The sequence below is a fragment of the Loxodonta africana genome, chromosome 1, assembly GCF_030014295.1.
Source record: "Loxodonta africana isolate mLoxAfr1 chromosome 1, mLoxAfr1.hap2, whole genome shotgun sequence".
In the NCBI taxonomy this organism is placed as follows: Eukaryota; Metazoa; Chordata; class Mammalia; order Proboscidea; family Elephantidae; genus Loxodonta; species Loxodonta africana.
Window position 1 is genome coordinate 109,587,555 of NC_087342.1, and position 14,350 is coordinate 109,601,904.

Genomic DNA, 14,350 nt, shown 5'->3' on the forward strand with positions numbered 1-14,350 from the left:
TAAACAGCTTGACAGAGGTCTTAAGCTGGTAAGCGGTAGAGCTGGGCTTTGAACCCAGGCAGTCTGGCTAAGAATAAGGGTATACCACCACTCAGTCATGTCGCCTTTCCCATAAATGTTTCCTTGAAACATTTTGTGATGCCACTCCCCCATATCTCAACAGACAATGTCAGTAGCTCCCATATCACTTCTTCTCTTATGACATTGTGTCTTTCTTGTCTATCTATCCCCAGTCCCAGTACTTACATTGCAATTAGTAAAGTTTGGTTTTGATGAAAGAATGAGTAATTGAATGGATCAATCAATATCTTGACCCAGAAGTAACTCGACTAGAGTTTTCTGGAGAACTTTAAAAAACATATAAGCTCCAGAATTCTATCCCTTACCTACTCAGTCAGACTCTCCAGGAGTGGGACCTGGAAATATGTATTTTAAGAAGCAAAAACAGAAAAAAAAAAATCCAGGTTTAAGAAAAAATTGTACCCCATATACCCATTTTGCACACATTGGAATCCCTTCCTCAGTTGGCACTGACGGTTTCAGACAGTTTGATAAGACCAAGTTGAGGGCATGAATACAGAAAAAAGGCCCTTTTGATGTTAAATATCATCCCTTGGGGACCTGATTACCCTGTGGCCAACCCTTCCTGGAAGGAAGCCTGAATATGCTTCAGATATAAGGCCCATTATGATACTTATTGAATAAAATCAAAATAAGAAATGCCTGTAGTTAGTTCCACTGAGCTGCACATAGTAAGTTTTTTACCCCTGCCCTGGTGCTGCGGTGGTTAAGAACTCGGCTGCTAACCAAAAGGTCAGTAGTTCAAATCCATCAGCCGCTCCTTGTAAACGCTACAGGGCAGTTCTATTCTGTTCTACAGGGTTGCTATGAGTCAGAATCAACTCGATGGCAACGAGTTTTTTTTTAAACAATAACAATCCTCAGCACACAAATGGGTCATATTCCAAAAATGTAAGTTCAGTTGCTTGGAACTCAGAATACATTTTCCCACAGAAATAATATTAGAAAAGAGGGTTCCATCCCTCTGCCAAAACACAAAACCCGATTTAGAACACTCTGTCTCTGAAATAGCACTTTAGATGGGCTACACAGAGGGCATGAGAAATGTGACTGGGACGAAACTTGGTACTGGGGATTATGGGAGCACAGTGGCTTCTGGGTAAGACTGGGATGTGGCAGCATTAGGGACATGCCTTGGTTCTCCTTCCTCCCGCAGCACACACACACAAACTCGATCACACACACTCACACACATACACATTGTAGTTACTGGCCACATGATAGAAAGGGAATGTTACCACTCAAGGAAGGCTACTTAGACTCCACTAAAACCTTTATTCCCTTACTATTCTTATTCACTTCTGTAGTCAGAAGCTGCCTCCAGGCCTTTACCTCACAGTTTCACAGGTCAGATACAGACACTCAGGGGTGCTTTTACCCTAACCTTTGATATTGTCTTACCTGAATTTTGTAAATATTACACACTTGTTGTTTCGACTTCAGGTCAACTACGACCACCTTCCCTCGTATACCTAGAATGATATTCTTGAGGACAGACATGGAATAAGTGCCATAAGTAAAATTGCTGCTGATAAAATGGAAAAAAGAACAAAATTTCCAGTTTTTCCTTGACTATTAACTAATTTGGAAATCAAAAGACACGTTGCATTGGGCAAATCTGCTGCAAAGGACTTCTTTAAAGTATTAAAAAGCAAAGATGTCACCTCAAAGACTAAGGTGTGCCTGACCCAAGCCGTGATATTTTCAATTGCATCATATGCATGTGAAAGCTGGATGGTCAATAAGGAAGACTGAAGAAGAATTGACGCCTTTGAATTGCGGTGTTGGCGAAATATATCGAATATACCATGGACTGCCAAAAGAACGAACAAATCTGTCTTGGAAGAAGTACAACCAAAATGCTCCTTAGAAGCAAGGATGGCACGACTGCATCTTAAGTACTTTGGGCATCTGGAGGGGTCAGTCCCTGAAGAAGGACATCATGCTTGGTAAAGTACAGGGTCAGCGGAAAAGAGGAAGACTCTCAGTGAGGTGAATTGACACAGTGGCTGCAGCAATGGGCTCATGCATAACAACAATTGTGAGCGTGGTGCAGGACTGGGCAGTGTTTCCTTCTGTAGTACATAGGGTCGCTAAGAGTTGGAACCGACTTGACAGCACCTAACAACAACAACATTAATTTAGCTATGTGACATTGGGCAAAATTCTCTGGGCCTCAGTTTCCTCATTTGTAAAATATTGGGGGAGGGGAGTGGCTTATATAATTTATAAAAGTCCGTTCTAGCTCTAGTATTTTAGAATTCAGTAAAAAATAAAAATAAATAATGCCCTCTACATCCTTGTGAAAATATTTGCCAGCCTGGCAACTGTTCTCTAACCTTATCCATATTTGACACTGAAATACAGAAACTTCATCTCATCTTAGGCCCAAAGATGCACCAAGAAGAACCAAGACTTGTAATTTACATTTTCATTTCATGTTATTACATTCTGTCTCATTTCTTTTTACTTGCCCACAGTCAAAGTTCATGTGTGCAATATCTCACTGAGTTTAAGCCCTGTACCTAATAAGACATTTCTAGGCATGCAGCAAGTTAAGGGCTGAAGTGGCCAGATAATAACAACAACAATATTGCTTTATCAGAATTATACGAATTTTGACCTAGAAAGGGGAAATACGAAAAGAATTCAAGAATCTAAGAGAATTTGAAGTTATTTCAGAAAAACAAATTTTAATGAAACCAATACACTTGATCTTAACATGCAGCATCATGGACTTGAATTTAACTCAGAGTGAAATATATTGTTTCTTTGATAAGCTCCCCAAAGGTGATGGTATCTAGAGGAAAAGCAATAAGGAAATACGGTTAACAGCCCGTTATAGTTTGGGGTTGGTGATATCCGACAGACCTTGAGCCAAGGGACTCTGTTTCAGCCAGGATGATATGTCCCTGTGACATGCTGGGGATGTGCCTGGAGTTGGCATTAAGAACTTCAAGAAGATCCAGTTAGTTTCTGCTAACGTATATCTTTAATGAGACTCAGCTGTCTCACCAGTTTAAGAAAAGAAACTTTCACTTCCACTCCCTTGGAAAAAAATTCAAAAGTCACACCAAAATAAGTAAAAAATTTCCATGAATAGTACACAACAAGAATCCCCCAAACCCCAACATCCTAAGAGTTGGCTGTATAAGAATACTGGGAAACTGTTTGGGGTGTGGAAAAAAAGGAAGCCTGGTTCAAGAACCTCCGGAATTTCAGGTCTCGGAACCAAATAATAATGTAGGCATCCTACTGTGTGTCAGGCACTATGCTGAGTGTTTTATAGGCATTTTTTAATTTAACCTTTAAAGCAATCTCGTGATTCCACTTTGTTTAGTAAGCATTAATACTCCCATTTGTAAAAGAAAAAAAGAGAGAGAGAGAAATTGAGAGAGAGGATTGGCAAATGGCCCAGAAAAAGACAGGGCTGAGGGTATTCTCATCACCCCCAGCCACTCAAATAGCCCAGTGGGCTGGTAAGAGATGGAGATTTGAGTCATTGATCCACCACATTCTATGGGTACCAGGAAGTTATTCAGTTTCCTTACCTATAAAATGGGGATAATGATAGTGCCTACCTCATAGGTTTGTTAGAGGCTTCTAATGAGATCCTATACACAATAGTGCCTGTCAGATGGTGTGGTGTTCAATGACAGTGAGACAGTATTTTTACCTGGTCCAGCACCTCTCCTTGTTCCCACACAACACAAAGCAGCCTGCACCTGGGCACATCTCCCATGGACCAATTCAGAACACTGGGAACAATTCACTCTTTTTAAATTTTCACCTCTTTTTTTTTTTGTTTTAAATATGGTAACTATAAATAACAAAACATTTGCCATTTTAACTGTTTTTAATTGTATAATTTAGCAGCATTCATTATACGTGCAGTGTTGGGCAATCTTCACCACTATTTCTTTCCAAAACTTTTCCATCACCCTAAGCAGAAACTTTGTACCCATTAAGCAATAACTCACCATCCACTTCCTCCTATCCCTGGTGACCATTAATCTACTTCCTGTTTCTATGTATTTGCCTGTTCTAAATGGGATCATACGATGCCCTTTTGTGTCTGACTTATTTCACTTAATATAATGTTTTCAAGGTTCATCATGTGGTAGCATGTATCAGAACTTCATTTCTTTTTATGGCTGAAAAATACTCTGTTGTATGTATACACAACATTTTGCATATCCATTCTTCTATTGATGGAGACCAACTGATTCTTATTCTCTAAGAACAGACCTTGATGCTCAAAGTGAGGTCCATGGACCAGCAGCATTGGTATCACCTGGAACTTGCTGGAAATGCAGAAACCCAGGCCCCACTCTAGACCTTCTAAATCAGAATATGCATTTTAACAAGGTCTGCACATTAAGTTTGAGAAGCTCTGCTCTATGGCACATTCATAGTAACAATTCTCTCCGGCCCTATGATGGTGCAGACCTGGAGGCTCTTTAGCCACGAATTTCAGGAGAAAGGTAGAACTTGTTGTGTCTACAGTACGCCAGGCTCCTGGGCCTCTCTGCTCCCTCTTCCTATGCTGACCTCATGAGTTCAGAAGGTCCTTCTTCTTGTAATCAATCCACCCAGTGAAAGCCATTATCAAGACTCAACTCGAGCATCATGGGAACCTTTCCCATCTCCCCTCCTCCCATGCCCAGGAGGAATTCACTACTTCCACTTTTGTGTCTCCACTGAAGAACAAATCAGTGCTTTTTGAACTCTTGACTACAACCCATGGTAAGAAATAGATCTTCAGACACACCAGGACATGTACCTATAAAAAATTACATGTCTGTATATTGCTGAAATGAAAGTTCCATGAAATAATACTTTTACTTACTATGTGTGAGGGATTCAGATATTGTCAACATTACTCTGTCCTATTTCATATATTAACATGCTATCTGCAACATGTGGAATTAATTTCAGTGCCACTAATGGGCCATGGGTCATGAGTGACAATTTGTAGAGCACTATGCACAGATATTTCTCTCATAGGAACTACATCACTAGACTGATGATTTAGTTTTCATGCCTATATCTCCCTTCTAAATGTCAGGTCAGGGACCAACAGCCCATGGCCCAGTGCTTGGCACGTATGTTGTTGTTAGTTGCCATAGAATTGGCTGTGACTCATGGCGCCCTTGTGTACAACAGAATGAAATATTGCCTGCTCCTGCATCATGTTCATGATCTTAGATACGTTTGAGGCTTTTTGATACGTTGTTGTGGCTTCTGTGTCAATCCATCTCCTTGAGGGTTTCCCTCATTTTCCCTGACCCTCTACTTTACCGAGCATGAAAAGTTGAATGACCAGTGAATGAATGGATGTGTCTTATGACAAGCTATTTTCCAAGCCTACCACTACCCTATCCCTTAATCCTGGGTCCTGCCATAATCAATAGGAAAAATATGCGGGCCTGTTTTTGCAATTATTTATCAGTCTCTTATAATAACTATAGACCTATGCTCCCAACAGAAATTTGCAAATGAAAAGTGGCTTTATAGGATAGTACGTTGAATAGTAAAAGGAAGGAGAAAAATTGTGAGTTCAAAGAAGAGTGGTTTTGTGCATGTCTGTGATTTTTTTTGGAGGGGTGGTTCAGGGCTGATAGTTTATTAATCACTCATTTCCACTGTGCGTTAAACGGAGCTTGAGGAACTGCAGCTGAAACACATTTAGAACGTCCTGTGTCAGGGAGATGCCAGATTGCCATTTGAGCCTCTCCCTTGTACTCTGCCAGTCTACCTCCATTCTTTCTTTCAACACCTCCACTCTTCCAGCATGAGAGCTTTTGGGCAGTGATTTATGAAGGGGAAAAATAATGGCCAACCACATTCATTTATCATTTATATCCCAGGCTTGGACATGACGCCCTAGTACATGAGACGGAAAGGGAGTTTGAGACTAGGTGTCAGGACCTTCAGTTCTCTTTTAGCAAAAGTCACGCAGACCCTACGTGCTGCCCTTTTTCCACATGTATGAGGTGGAAAATTAGAAGGCCTAAAAGATAAGTCTGAAAGGAATAGCAACTTTCCCAGCCTTGCCTCTCACTATAACACAACAGTAATTTGTAATCCCTTCATATCTTTGCAGTTTATTCTCAAATATTATATTTGTACCTGACATTTGAGAGACTGAGTGCCTGAGTTTGAGCCAGGTATTGCCTTAGTTTCCTGTCTGTAAAATGTCGACAACAAAAGTACTTAAAACATAGAATAGTTGAGATAATATATATAAGCCACTTAGAATCATGTCTGGTATATAATAAGAGCTCAATAAAGGCAATTTTAAAGATTATTACTATATACAGAAACTGTACATACATACATTATTCCTTTATTCTCTACACATTAAGTGCAATGTGGTGCCTTGGATGGGATCCCAGAACAGTAAAAGGGCATTAGTGGGAAAATTGGAATGAAGTCTGCAGTTTAGCTACTAGTAATACCCCAATGTTAATTTCTTGGTTTTGACAACAGTACCATGGTTACCTAACACGTTAAGAAAACCAGGTGAAAAGTATACAGGGACTCTCTATACTATCTTTGCAACTTCTCTGTAAACCTAAAATTATTCCAAAATAAAAAGTTTGTTAAAAAATAAAGCCAGACATAGTTCTAGAGCATCTAGCAGCTACCAAATGGTGATGGGCACCATGGAAAATAGAAAGAAGGAACAATATGTCCTTGTCTTCAGGGAGCTTTCAGTCTTATAGTGAAAACATGACAGCAATTAACCAACTGTAAACTGGACACCATAAAATAAGTGCCTTGATAGATGAATAACCAAACTCCCAAACTCTTGTCAGCTTGATGTTAAAGGCCAGCTTCACAAATACTATTGTTCTCTATGATTAAATCTATGGCTAAAACAGAACACAGCTTCACAACTCCTGCCTCCTGGAGTGGTCCCTCTGCTGGGCTGGTGTTTCGTTGGTGGAGTTTCCTGCATGTTTGAAGCAGAATCTGATTCTTGACCAATGCAGGTGTACACTTCATTTATTTATTTTTTATAGGCTGAAGGGTGCAATAGAAGGAGCACAAACCTTGGAATCGAGCAAAACGTAGATCAAATATAGCTTCTCACTTCCTTGGCTAAGTTAATTGAGACTCATTTTCCACTGAAAAGTGAGGGAAAGAATATTCAACTTGCTAGTTGTTACGATAATCAAATGAGCTGATATCGTTAGGACCTCTGGCCTCCATAGAGCTTTATTATTATTGTTATCATTAGAAATTGTTCACTAGGCATGTGCCCTGGAAACCATACTCAAGTATTTATTCAGTTGTCAGGTACTCATTTCACTTGTCTAAGACCTTACTTCGGGGAATACAGGTCTGTGTTTGCCAAACTCAGATGAGTTAGAGGTTAATAACATGAGCTTCAGAGTCAGTCTGCCTGGGTTTAAATTCTGGCCTTTCTACTTACCAGCTTGTTATCTGTGTGACACTGGGAAATTAACCTAACCTCTCAATGCCTCTGTCTCCCTGTCTGTAAAATGGGACTAACATTAGCGCCTACCTCATAGACCCCTGGGTGGTGCAAATAGTTAAGTGCTTGGCTACTAACTGAAAGGTTGACAGTTCAAATCTACCCAGAGCCACCTCAGAAGAAAGGCCTGGTGATCCACTTCTATTGAAAACTCTGTGGTGCACATGTCTACTCTGGCACACATGGGGTCGCCATGAGTCAGAACTGACCACGTGGCAACTGGTCTCTATTTTTGTTGTTGTTACCTCATAGAGATATGGTGTGAGGGTACAAGGGGTACGTCTATATAAAGTCTCTAGAACAGTGCGTGGCACATAGCTAGCTCTCAATAAATAATAGCTATGATATTTGCTATTATTCAACAGCTATTTCTTTCTTCCTTCATGACTAAAACAACATTTTGTTCAGATATGGGGATGTGAGGTGCTCAGGGAAGGAGGGCTTCTTACTCCAGCCCTAGCGGATAAGCCAAGATTAGTGTACACCAATCTCTGGTTCCAGTTTAGGCATGGGTATTTGGCCCAAGACTGGCCAATGGAACCTCAGGGGAAATCTCCTGGTAGCTTCTAGGGGGGTCTATTCTCTCTAAATTAAAAAAATAAAAATAATAAAATACAAGTGTGTGAGGGGAGCCTCTTACTTCCCGTGTTGAATGCTGACATGAGGGGATGTGACGTCAGTTACCATACAACTGTGAAAAGAGCCAAGAGAACCAAGACAGTCTGCCCCAGAGCCCAGACATCAATGAGCTGCTGAACCATCTACCTTTGGATGTCTTGTTACATGAGACAATGAATGTCCTTATTGTTTAAGCCACTTTTAGTCAGGCTTTCTTTCACTTGCAGCCAAGAGCAACCTAGCCAATATTGGAGGCCAAAGAGAATCAGAGCTAGGTATCATCATTCCCACTATTAGGACTGAGGAAACTAATTTTCAGAGAGTTTAAAGTAATTTTCCACAGGATTGTATAGCTTCTAAAGTGCAGAGTGCAGAGCTGGGTTGGAACCAGGATTGGTCAGACTCCAAAGGCCATGCTTTTTCCACAGCATGAGAGAGGCTAGAACAGAGAAGAACAGGGTGCTTTGGATCAAGTCTTGTTAGAAATTCTGGGACTGATATATATGAAAAGGGAGTGAAGCTCAGGCAGGGAAAAAACTCATTACAAGTTCTGGAAATGAAAAAAGTGTGTGGAGGATGTGGGAGAAATGAATCTGAGTGGAGAAGAGGGAGGGTAACAGGAAGTCAAAGAGCGGCTAGCCAGCCAACAATGTCTAGAGCTAATATTGGGTGATGACGAGTCGCTGTTGGTTGTTATATAGACAGGAAGAGCCCGTTTTTTTTTTTTTGAGATAGGAGAAAAAAAGCAAGGGGGTAGGATATACACCACAGGGGAGTACTAGTTGAAACCCAAGGACTCAAGAGGGTCCACAGATGTGAGTTCTTTGGCCAACATAAATTAGTTGCTGAAACTTACATATAAGGAGATTTCTCATAAAATTCTGCATTTACATCTTGAAAAAAATAAAAATATCTGGTCCTGGTTTTTGGAGCCCTCACTTCTAGAGGGTTATAGTAGCCTGGAGCTGAATAATAGCTGTGGTCTTTTATGTCAGTAGACCCACCCATACCCTGCAGTTTTCACTGCTTCACTCATTTCTAACACCTGCCAGGGCTCTGCTGGCATTTGAGTTTGCTACTCCTCATAATCACGAAAATATTAGCTGCAGATATTCCTGGATGGGGCGGGGGGGGGCGGATATTGCTGGTTAAAAAAAAAAAAGTTTAACTGCATTTTCTAAATTTTGTACAATTAATGTATATTGCTTTCATAATAAGATAAAATGTTAGTGTTATTTTAAAAAGTATCAATTCCACAAATATTGAGGGAGGAGCTGTGGCTTGGCAGGAGTTCCTGTGAAAAGATCCAGAGGTTTTATTGAATTCAGGCTCAATGTGAGCCAAGTTCATGACACGGCAGCTAGAAAACAAAACAAAACAAAAATCCTAACAGATCGTTGGAAGCAACAGCCCCATGGTGCTCTGCATGGGTCAGGCCTCATCTGGAGCAAAAGCCACATTTTATTGGAGAAAATAATAAACTAGAAAGTGTTTGCTGCTGGGAAACCAAGAAAGAAGGGGTCTAGAAGTCAGGTCATGTGAGGAACAGTTAGGAGAAAATGGACATTTTTAGCTTGGGCTTCTTTAGAAAAACCAAAGCACGATGTGATAGCTATCTTTGGTATTTGGAAAGATGCAATCTGGTCAAGAGAATGTCTGCTTATTCAAGTTGATGTAGAGGGCAGGGCAAGTACCAGTGAGAGATTCTACTTCAATAGCAAAGAGGGGTCTAAATACTACTTTATCCAACAGTGGGCTGCCTTGTGAATTGGAAAGCTCTACCTCCAGAAATCTTCACGCAAAGACCGGATGGCAGTCTAATTCAGAGGCGAGGGTAGAGCAGATGACCTCAATACCCCTTCTACAGCTGGAGGTTCTCTTTCTCTGATGACGTTCAGAGCTGCTTGCAACCATCCAAGTACAGGTCACAGAGGTGATGACAAGAAGAGTTAATGCCGTGAAGCAAGACTTCCAGACTTCCCAGGGTTAACCTGCCTCAGTTTCCCCACAGTAATCTTTCTTTGTGAGGCTGAACACAAAGCATTTTCCGGAAATCAAAATAAGCACAAGATCCATCTGCCATGTGTGTGTAGAAACAGAGGAATGTCCTTACAACCTGTTAAAATAGAGGGTATAGTATCAGTGCTGCCAGGTAAACAATAGTCCCCAGATTTAAGTCAAACCAAACAAATTGCCATCGAGTCAATTCTGACTCGGAGTGATCCCATGTGTGTCAGAGTAGAACTGTGCTCCATAGGGTTTTCAATGGCTGATCTTTTACAAGTAGGTCACCAGGCATTTCTTCCAAGGCACCTCTGGGTGGAATGGAACTTCCAACCTTTTAGTTAGTAGCTGAGCATGTTAACCGTTTGCACCACCTAGGGACTCCCCAGGTTTAGGTAACACTGGGCATTTGCTGAGATGTTTCAATGGTCAAAATTCTGATTTCACTTCCTTATTTAAACCTAAACCCTAGAGTCTTATATTTTCAGGTGCTGGGCTCTGTAGCCAAGGAGTCTGTCCTCACTTAAGCACAGATCTCAGAGGATCCCAATGGGTAATCAGACTGAAGGAGATAAATCATCTATGACAAGTCCTGCTAACCCCCCTAGACTAAGCAATCCATATTTTCTGGAGAAGCACTAAGCAAATAAAAATGTTTTGAATCTCAGTGCCAGGGTGATGAAATGAGCAGCACCAAGAGAAGGGTTTACCACAGGGACAAAACCCTGAAGCTACAGGCTCAAGGTGCCTGGGAGCCAGCTGAGAAGGGAGAGTGGCCAGTCAAGTTTGCAGAGGAGGAGCATCTTACCTGGAGGTCCTTACCTGGCGGTCTCTGACCACTCACAGTCCTCTTGAACATAAAAGGCAGGAGCCTAGAGGAGTGGGTATAAACTTATGGATCAGATAGAGCTGGGTAAGAACCTGACTCAGCTGCTGTACCAGTTATTCTCCTGTTACAAGAACAGTCTTAAGCTGGGGGAGGCATCAGACTCTGAGATAGCTGGAGGGATACATTTGCTTTTGTCAGACCATGGCTAAATTTGTCAAAGTATTCAGAGCACCAGCTCCAAAGCTCCTTGCCCTTGGGGGAAAAAAAAAGTATAACAAATTCTTTTTCTATAAATATACATGAAATAAAAAATGAGGGAAAATAATTTAATGCTTTATTTTATAAAATTAAGTAATCACATTCCTCTCAAAAGGAGGACATGGCCAAATTTCAAGTGTTCTTAGCACTATATTTAGCACTTTAAAAGCTCTACATGCTATCTCTTGACATTTCCTAATTTTATTGTTTGAATATTTAGAATAGAGAATTACATTTTTCTCATGTTTTCTTTTTCTTTGCTGCCTCATTTGAAACTTTTGAGACTTCAAACTACCACATCTGACCTTATTGGGTTACTTGTTTTCCAGATAATATTAGAACATTTGAAAGTGTTCATATAAATATTTAATTGCATAAAAAGTTCACAATATCTTATGTGCAAAAATCAAGTTAAAAGTTCTTTACAGTGTGTTTTTTTGTAAAAAAAATTTTAAAAATACTTATGAATACATATAGAGAGGGGAAGAGAGAGAGAAAAGAAGCCAAGCAAATTGAGAAAAAATACATTAAACGTTAATAGGATTATATCTGAGCGTTAAGAATATAGAAGATTTTTAGTTCCTTTTTTTTTCCTTATATCTTTTTTCTAAATTTTCTGTATTACTTTCACAGTAGAAAAAACACTATTCTTTATAGCAATAGCAAACACTGATTGAGAGTCAGGCACTATTCTAGGTGCTTTACTTATACTGATTTGTTTTCATTTTTATATCAACTCTCTGAAATAGACAGTACTATTATTCCCATTTTATAGATGAGGAAACTGAGGCAGAGAGTGGTTTCGTAAAGCCAGTCAGCGGTGGAGTTGGGGTTTCAACCCAGGTAATTGGGTTTTGGACCTGTGCACTGCACTGCTTTCGTGTCCTGACTCTGCTGTGTTAGCTTTCATTGTGCTGTCATAACTAGGAAGATATCAACCCCTATGATCTTTGTTTCAATTATTTGTTTAAAGAATTTTTTTCATATCTTGCAGGTTAATCTCATGGAGATTAATCTATTTAAAATTTTTTGACCTGGTACCAGCCTTAACCTGATGTGAGTGTTTCAGGGGTCAGAGGAGACAGAGATCAAATGGCTAAGTGGTTGGAGGGCCTTCAAGATAAGGGGGCTGGGACTAGACCTCGAAAGATAGAGAAGTCAACCTAGGGAAGAAAGGTTAGATACAACCTCATGGCTATATTAATGGCAACTTGGCTTCCAAAACAATAAATGCGTTATCTATATTACTAAAAAAAAATTGAAAAACATTTTAAAAAACCAGCCAAATTTCAACATACAATTAAAAACTGATACAGAATTTATTATCTCTGCACATTGCTGCCCAATTGCTCTATAACAGACACCATCCCAATTTGGTATTTGTTGTTAAAATTTACCAGCATAAAAAGAGCTGCCACGCTGTTCAAATCCACCAGCAGCACCTTGGAAACCCTACGGGGTAGTGCAGTTTTGCCTTCTAGGGTCGCTATGGTCAGAATCGATCTGACAGCAGCAGGTTTGGTTTTTTGGTTTTATAAAACAGATAGTCCCCAATTTACAAAGTATTCTAGTTACAACGAACTGCACTTATGGCTGTTTTTTTTTTTTTTTTTTGTACATCTTATCCTTAGTATACAAAGTTACAGCTTGTAATTTGCTGATGTTATCATTCTCAGACATGTTTCCAACCCCCAAAGGCAAACAAAGATTGCATTTATAAAGATACTGATAACAAAAGGCAATAAAAATGAAAACTAAAAAAAAAAAATGAGGTATTCAACTTATGTCAGAATGGAGTTATGACAGAGTAGTCATTGGAATGGAACCCGGTCGGAAGTTGGGGACCCTCTGTGTATCTAAATAATGAAATACCATGAAGCCGTTAACATTCATATTAAGTTATAGAAGAAGCAAGAATTGTGAATGTGAAAAAATAATTCCATACATTAGAAATTGAAATAAGCAGATTACAGAACAGTATGTGTAATATGATCCCATTTATTTTTATGAGAGTTCTTATAACTTTAAGTTTGAAATTATTTCCAGCATTAAAAAGTATATTTGGTATACATAGAAAAGTAGATAATGGATAGATGAAAAGAGAGACGTGGAAATATGGACACATACCCAGGTAGAAGAGAGAGGATAGAATTATATAAACAATTCCTGTATATTACCAAAAAGAAATCAGAAAGATTAGAATATGCAGAAAAGCACAAACAAGAAAATAAAAGTCACCACAATCTTAACCAAAGATTTAAAAAAACCAAAAACCATTGCCGTAGAGTTGATTTCAACTCAGAGACTCCATAGGATACAGTAGAACTGCCCCTTCGTTCCTTCATTCCTTTCTGTCCTGCCTCCCTTTCTTCCTTCCTTTCTTTCCTTCCTTCCTTCTTCTCTCCCTCACTCTCTTCAACCTTCCTTTCTTCCTGATTCAACTCAGGAGTAGTGAAAACTATTTTTACAGTTGTTGTTAGCTGCTGTTGAGCCAATTCTAACTTATGGCAAGCCCAGGTGTTACAGAGTAGAACTGCTCCATAGGGTTTTCTTGGCTATAATCTTAATGTAAACAGATTGCCAGGCCTTTTTTTTCCATGGTACCACTGGTTGGGTTTGAACCTCGTTTAGCAGTCCAGCACAAACAGTTTGTGCCATCTGGAAACAAGTTTGTGCTACCTGGAAACAAGATCCCAGAAATCCAATTGAATTTCCTACTACGGAAACTCCATACTTAAAAGAAAGTGAACGCATCCCTACTGTTTGAAAGTGTTACTGTTTGGAAGTACTGAGATTTCTTTGGTTATCTGCTTACTTTTTCTCTGCCCCTAGCTGACCTCTGAAACACTCCTATCAGAAGACATAGTTTCTTTATCCTGAAGGATAAAGGCTTAGTTGATCTTGCTCTATTGATCAAATAGAAAAATGTGTATCCTAATGTGGTTAGAGTATCAGAAGAAACATTCTACTACATATAGGACATCATTTTTAAGGAACTATCCAGTGGGAAAACTGTGGTAAAATCAAAGGAAGAAGAAACTTTTGACATCATCCTT